The sequence below is a fragment of the Gossypium arboreum genome, chromosome 1, assembly GCF_025698485.1.
Source record: "Gossypium arboreum isolate Shixiya-1 chromosome 1, ASM2569848v2, whole genome shotgun sequence".
NCBI classification, from domain to species: Eukaryota; Viridiplantae; Streptophyta; class Magnoliopsida; order Malvales; family Malvaceae; genus Gossypium; species Gossypium arboreum.
The window spans coordinates 54272833-54279142 of NC_069070.1; positions in this window are offsets into that span (position 1 = coordinate 54272833).

The following is a 6310-nucleotide window of genomic DNA, read 5'->3' on the forward strand; positions in this document are numbered from 1 at the left end:
ATTGTGACAACCCGAATTAGGGCCTAATCAGAATAGTGATTTCGTGACCACAAATCCGAGATAGAAATAATTGTTTTATAATTATTTTGGGGTTTATGATATGATTTCATGATTTGGTGAAAATTTCATGATGAAATTCTATGCATTGAGCGCTTAAGTTGAGATTAGGGACTAAACCGAATAAATTGTAAAACTCATGTTTTAGAAGTTTTTAGTATGAAATTGCTTTGGGATATTAACTAGGAGGTCTTAAATAGAAATTTTATCCATTCCTAAGTTATGGACAAAAGTTGGACATGGAGGGAATTTTTGGAAAGTTTAGTAGTAAGGGCATTTTGGTCATTTGTATATTAAATGAAATAAAATTGGAAAAATAACACAAAATTGGTCATCATCTTCACTAGTTGCTGCCAAAATTTACTCTCCTCCATAGCTAGGGTTTCTTCAACTTTCAAACTTCATAGTAAGTGATTTCAAGTCCCGTTTTTAATGTTCTTCACATTTTTGAAATCCTCGTAGCTCGGTTTACCTATTTCTACCATTATTTCGAGTTAGGGTTTATGTTTGAAAATTTACCCATGAATGATAGGCATGTATTGTGTTGTTTGATGGTAGAATATGAATGTTTGAAGTTAGGAGAACGATCTTTTCTAAGCGATTTTTAACGAAAACGAGCAAAATGGCATAATCGATAAAAATACCTATTGTTCATAACTATGTGTTAGAGTGAGAATTTGATGTTGCCATAGAAGAGAAAAATGATCAGTAGGTCATTAAACATTAGGATAAGGGCTGAAATTAAATTTTTGAGCCTTGGGGAAAAATTGTAATTTTGTAAATGTTAGGGGGCAAAAATGTAATTTTTGTATAATGTGATTTTTGGATTAAAATAAATAGTTCGAGTGTTAAATGAGCTAAATATGTTGTTATAGATCAAGAAAGGCGTGGAATCGACCTCGAATGGAGGAAGGAGAAAGTTTTGGACTAAATTGCAAAATTCCCATATTTTGCACCGAGGTAAGTTTGTATGTAAATAATACATTAATTTCATTTACATTCTTATATTTCAGCCTATTATATATATATATATATATATATATATATACTAGTTGATGTTGAAGTATAAATCGACTATTGGAAGAATAGAAATAAGTAATAGAGAGAGAGATCCCAGTTGAACATTCGAAAAAATCGAATAAAATAGAGGGAGTGTAGCTAGGTCACATGTATGGTGCTGAGTGCACATTATGTGTACAAGAAAGCTACGAGATACTATGTAGTAGCTAGGTCACATGTGTGATACGGGATGTATCCCATGTAGACAAGAGAGCTACGTGAGAGATAAATGTAGCTAGGTCGCATGCGTAATTCCAAGTGAAGGACACCATGTAGACAAGAGAGCTACGAGACAAATTGGCTAGGTCGCATGAGTGGTACTAAGTGTTCACCATGTGTACAAGAGAGCCAATTAAATGAAATATGATGGTAATGTGTCTTTGAAACCATCAAGTATCGAGGATTAATCCGAATTGTTCAACGGGATGGCTTTGTGGTGATATTGTAGTCATGGGCCTATACTTGTGATGTATGAAATGTGGTGAAAATGATTTGTGATATATATATATATCTAAGTTAATATGAGGTTAGTACAAAGAATGTGTGAAAGAGTGAAATTAGCATTAAAACTGTTTTGGACAGTAGCAGTGACGTGATTTTTAAAAATCACCAAAAGTAGAATGAATTTAATTATAGGTTGAATAAGGTGTGAAATTAAAGCTTAATGAGTCTATTTTCATATAAAAGAAACAGAGCAAGCAAAGGAATTCTATATTTTGAGATATTTACAATTGAGTGTGACTTGCTCAGGATGACTATGTGATCCCCTATTCCAAATTTGAAAAATCATTAAAAATTGTACAAAACAAATTAATAAATATAGTTTATATTCATAAATTCCTTATTGAGTCTAGTTTTAAAGAAACAGGTTTCATGGTTATTTGAATTGTGTACTGAGAGAAATTCAATTCGTAGAGAACAGAGGTCGATCGGTTGAGCTATGTAACAGGGAAACTTTAACTAATAAACTGTATTAATTGGTGAACCAAAATTCTAGAAAACATTAGTAAGAATTTTTATGAGTCTAGATTCGTGGAAATTTTACGGATTTGAATTTTGAGTTATAACTCGAGTTATGATTTATTTAGTGATCATGACGCAAGAGGGACAGCTTGATCAAATCGGAGTAAATAGTTGAATTAAAATATGATATAATTGAGTTATGTTGTAAACATATTAGATTCCTTATTTTTTATTTATATACTTACTTACTAAGCTATAAGCTTACTTTCTTTTCTCTCCTTTGTCTTATAGTGTCATCCAGCTAGCACAGGAGTTAGAGATCGTTGAAGATCCGCCCGCACTATCAATACTCTTGGTATTCGAACTCAACATTTTGAAATATGGCATGTATAGCAGACTTAGTTATTTTGGTACGTGTCATAATTGTCTAGGTTTAAAATACTAATTATAGTATCAAACTAACATTTTGTACAAAGCCTTTGAAATTGGTTTGTATTGTTAATGGCATATGCTATAATGATTCATGATCAAATTGCACGCCATATTTTTGTTGGGTTTTATTTAATAGTATATACTATAATTTGTTAATACCTCGTACCCTGTTCTGGCGACGGATACGGGTAAGGGGTGTTACATTTAGTGGTATCAGAGCTATGGTTTAGTCGGTTCTCGGACTAATAAAATGTGTGTAAAAGTCTAGCTATACATGCCATAAAAATATTGTGATAGTGTAGTGACTCCTGATTATTCTAAACTGTGTTTTGTTTTAATATAGTAATGGATCCTGAAGGAACTGCGACTGATGATGCTGCTAGTGATGCGCCGGCTCCCGCACAAGGGACCGCGCCTGTGGAAAGTAGACCTGAGACATTGAGACAGGGAGATGAGGCTCAGGATGCCTTTCTCCAAATGATGAACAATTGGTATACTGAGTTTATTCGAGCAAATCCAAATGCTCAACCTCCTCCACCCCTCCCATACCTCGACGATTCTCAGAGTTTGCCAAGGCATAGATTTGGTAAGAACGAACAAGCCTCCGGTTGACAAGATTCGAAAACAAGGGGCCGAAAAGTTTAGAGCAAAGATCGATGATGATCCTGAGAAAGCGGAGTTCTGGCTTGAAAATTCTACCCGTGTATTTGATGAGCTCTCATGTACACCCGAGGAGTGCTTAAAATGTGCTGTATCACTTTTGAAAGATTCAGCATACCACTGGTGGAAGACTTTGGTAGCAGTGGTGCCAAAAGAAAGAGTTACTTGGGATTTCTTCCAGGAAGAATTCAGAAAGAAATACATAAGTCAGCGATTTATTGATCAAAAATGGAAGGAGTTCCTTGAATTGAAGCAGGGCAAGATGTCTGTGGCAGAGTATGAACACGAATTTGTAAGACTCAGCAAGTATGCCCAGGAATGTGTGTCCACCGAGGCCATTATGTGCAGAAGGTTTGAGGATGGGCTAAATGAGGACATTAAAGTGCTTGTGGGAATTTTGGAGTTGAAAGAATTTGTAGTATTGGTTGACCGAGCTCTTAAAGCCGAAGAATTGAACAAAGAAAGAAGAAAAGCTGCTATTGAGGCTCGAGATGCAAGAAAAAGGCTGATAAGCAAGTCATTTCAATCTCAATCAAAGAGGTCCAAAGAGACGAACCCTCGAATGATAGTTTCAACTGGGGATTCACACAGAGATCGTGGTAGAGCATATTCTGGGTCTAAAGCTCAATCTACTTCAGTGGCAAGTGTGGGTAATGTGCAACCTAGAAAGCCTGTTAGCAATGTGGCAGGCAACATTATGGTGAGTGTTGGGGAAACGAGCGAGCTTGTTTCAGGTGCGGTTCTCGCGAGCATTTTATTAGAGACTGTCCGGAGAAAGTTAAAGAAGAAAGATTTCAGAGTGCTAGACAGAATACCACCGCTAGCAGAGGTAGACCATCGAGAAATACTGGAGGTGGGACTAGCAGTAAAACTGCAATGAAAGATTCAGCAGGGAGATCAGAAGCTAGAACGCCTGCTAGAGCTTATGCTATACGTGCCCGAGAGGATGCATCATCTCCCGATGTCATTACTGATACATTTTCTCTTTATGATACTATTGTTATTGCATTGATTGATCCCGGATCCACTCATTCCTATATTTGCATGAATTTAGTATCTAATAAAAAGTTTCCTGTTGAGTTTACTGAGTTTACGATTAAAGTGTCGAACCCCTTAGGCCAATATGTGCTAGTTGACAAGGTTTGCAAGAATTGTCCATTAATGATTCAAGGTCACTATTTTCCGGCTAATCTGATGCTGTTACCATTTGATGAGTTTGACGTTATTTTGGGAATGGACTGGTTGACATTGTATGATGCCAAGGTAGATTGTAAACAAAAAACACTAGAGTTGAAATGTGAAAATGGAGAAATTCTATGGGTTGAAACAGATGAATCAAATAAATTGCCTATGGTGATTTCGCACATGTCTGCACAGAAATACATGAGGAAAGGGTGTGAAGCTTATCTGGCTTATGTAATGAATACTGAGTTGCCTCAACTGAAGTTTGAATTAGTACCAATAGTCTGTGAGTTTCCAGATGTATTTCCAGAGGAATTGCCTAGGTTGCCTCCGAACAGAGAGATAGAGTTTGCCATTGATTTGTTGCCGGGTACTACACCGATCTCGATTGCTCCATATAGAATGGCTCCGACTGAATTAAAAGAATTGAAGGCTCAGTTGCAAGAGTTAACAGATAAGGGATTTGTGAGACTAACTTTCTCTCCCTGAGGTGCTCCTGTATTGTTCGTAAAGAAGAAGGATGGTTCAATGAGACTTTGCATTGATTACTATCAGCTTAATAAGGTGACTAAAAGAACAAGTACCCATTGTCGAGGATTGATGATTTATTTGATTATTTATGTACGAATTTACTCGAAGTGTCGATCTCACTATCCATAGTACCAATTGTCCATTCATAGTATAATAAGACACAACTCAAATATCAAATCAGCTTTTAAGAATTTACATAACATATATCACATATTTCATATATCACTTGTCATGTATCTTCATTTTCTTGCATTTCATGTAACATTCTTTCATGTCATATTTCCACATCATAAACACCATTCCATCAACTTTTCCAATATATTAAATCATAAAATATATGCAATAATAGTAAGAAATATAATTCAAACATAACATTGGATTATTATTATCATACGAACTTACCTCGATCTAGAAACAGCAATTTACCATTTTAGTCCATAACCTTGTATTTTCTCGATTTCAGCCCAAATCTCGATTTCCTTCATCTATAATATCACATTTAGCCTAATAATTAGTCACACTATTCATACGGGTCCAAAAATAATATTTTTAAAAATTTTCATTTTGACCCCTAAACTTTTGCATATTTGCACTTTTGCCCCAAGGTTCAGAAATTAAAATTCATCCTATTTTCTTATGTTTTATGACATGCTGATCATTTTTTCCTTCTATGGCTACATCAAATTCTCACTCTAACATGTACTTATGACTATTAGGTATTTTTACCGTTAAGCCCTTTTGCTCGTTTTCACTTAAAACCGAGTAGCACAAGTTGTCTAACATAATTTAAAACCTCATATTCTATCATAAAATACCAAAATACACAAATTTCACCTATGGGTATTTTTCCAAATATGAACCCTAGGTTGAATTATTGCTAGCATAAGCTAAATCAAGTCACCGGGACTCCAAAAAACGTAAAAATCATTAAAAACGAGGCTAGAACGGACTTACAATCGAGCTTGGAAGCTTGGAAACCCTAGCCATGGAGTCTCCCTTGGTATACACGTCCATGGTGAAGAATATGAGCAAAATTGGCTTTTAATTTTGTATTTTAATTCATTTTACCCCTAAATGACCAAAATGCCCTTACTACTAAACTTTCCAAAAATTCCATTCATGTCCAATATTTGTCCATAAACTTTGAAATTGGTCAAATTTCTATTTAAGACCTCCTAATTAATATTTCAAAGCAATTTCATACTAGAAACTTCTAGAATGCAAGTTTTGCAACTTATTCAATTTAGTCCCTAACTTCAAATTAAGCACTTTATGCATAGAATTTCTTCACGAAATTTTCACAAAATCATGCAATCATATCATAGACCTCAAAATAATCATAAAATAATTATTTCTATCTCAAATTTGTGGTCACAAAGCCACTATTCTGATTAGGCCCTAATTCGGGATATTACAGTAGGTTGGA